The sequence below is a fragment of the Tupaia chinensis genome, unplaced genomic scaffold (assembly GCF_000334495.1).
Source record: "Tupaia chinensis unplaced genomic scaffold, TupChi_1.0 Scaffold000037_9, whole genome shotgun sequence".
Lineage (NCBI taxonomy): Eukaryota > Metazoa > Chordata > Mammalia > Scandentia > Tupaiidae > Tupaia > Tupaia belangeri.
In genome coordinates this window covers 1,243,192-1,245,039 of record NW_006159492.1, presented here as the reverse complement: position 1 = coordinate 1,245,039, position 1,848 = coordinate 1,243,192, and positions in this window count along the sequence as shown.

Here is a 1,848-nt window from a genome sequence, read left to right as displayed (position 1 = left end):
CGGTTCACTCTGAGTGTAGTAAGGGTTGGTCTGCACCTGTGTGTCTCGTCCCTAGAAGTACTGAGACACGTTGAGCTTTTGTAACTGCTCACAGAAATAAACTTTCCTCTTCTCCAGCTTCTGCCTTTCATTCCCTCGACCACGAGAAGCAGCGGACATACTTAGTTTGCTGGTAACAGTGATAGATTTTCAGTTAAGGGAGAGGGATGCAAAGATGGCCCAAAGTAACATGGCGAGGAGCTGCCCTTAGAAGGTGTGGGTGCGTGAGATGGTCAGAGAGCAGAGGGTCTTGGTGTTAGTGTAGTCAGAGAAGATCACCATCGTTCTGAATCTCAGAAGAGTCCAAATTCAGCCCAAGGTCTTAGTTCAACTCTAGCCCTTGATTTTGGTGGGGGTAATACATTGAAAGGAGGAAGAAAAGGAAGAAGAGACCGAAGAGAGAAGGAAAGACCAAATCAGGAAAGGACAGTGATGCGTCATCCTCCTTGACTGAGTGAGCCCCCGCCGCTCCCTAGAGGTCTGGATAATTATCTCCTTCATGCAGTTGGCCCTCAGCCACAGAACCCTTGACCGACAGGCAGGACCGGGACTCAGCTCTTGAAGTCGGTGTCCATTCTGACCAGCAGAAGAGGCTGTGCCAAACATTAGAAACTGCCCACCGTCCTGGCACCCTAGGGCTCTCCCCAACTTCTTTCGGGATGGTGTCAAACTTTGTAGCTCAAGCTGACATGGGGCCATCTTTCTTGCTTTTTCCCTTTTAAAAAGATGGTCCGTGATCCTGGTGTGGTTAGAAAGTTGTATATTTCTGAGACATAGCCAATCAGCGTTCATCGTACTTGCTTTTGTTTTTAACAGACCTCTTGCTTCTGACCTATAGGTTTGACCTTATGCTATTTGTGCTTCATCCTCTGAGGCCAAGCACGGACAGCTAATGAACTCTACCCCCCCATTTTCATATTGGGTCTAAATTAGGCACTAAAATATGGTCGTATGTGTAAGAGCACCTGCATTTAGTCATCTTCCTGTCTTCAAATGCTAGCCTAAAGTTTTGGCTCTTATTTATATTTAAAACTGACATCGTTAAATGCATAAGCACATCTGAATTATTTATATTTAAGTTTATACAGTCTCCAGCTGCAATCGTATATTTCAATATCTTTAAATTCCACGTCACCATCTGGACCAGATTGCTGCTAAGTCAAATCAGATAAGCATTACCTTTCTACTACCTCTGATTTATATCAACCATTCATTTCCAAAAGCACAGCCCTGCTAAATCCAATCTATTTTCCCAAAGCTTATGCAATTAGCTCAGTTTTGAGGATTTGATATTCTTTCTCTGAAGCTTCAGCTCTGAAAAGGCCATTTGGGTAGACAGAAAAGTGTGGAACCAGCAGAGCTAAGTGCACTCGATTTCATCGATTATTGGGCAAATCGTCTGAGCCTGACTTCATCCAATTACTGCAGACTTTCCTCTAATCAAGTTATTGTCAGCCAGTTTATAGACCGCAGAAAGAGAATATGCAGGTTTCAAAGGGTTCGGATGTTCCCTATAATTTAATCTGGCACCTCTCTGGACTGGAAGGGAGTTTTAGCCAAATATTCAAAAGAAGGATAGATTGAAGTTTTAGAAAGGTGCTTCTGTAGTCTGCTTCACACTGGCGGTCTTTGTCTGGAGAATGAAAGTGCGCTTATGGACCGAGGCCGTCACCTTTCCCCAGGAAGTCCAGGTCCGGGCTCTTTATTTATTGCTGAAAACAATATTGGCCTATAACTTTGCCAATCGACAGCATTAATGCCTCAATGAAACCAATAAAGTGTCTTACGTAGAAGGAAACAAGGGAAAGA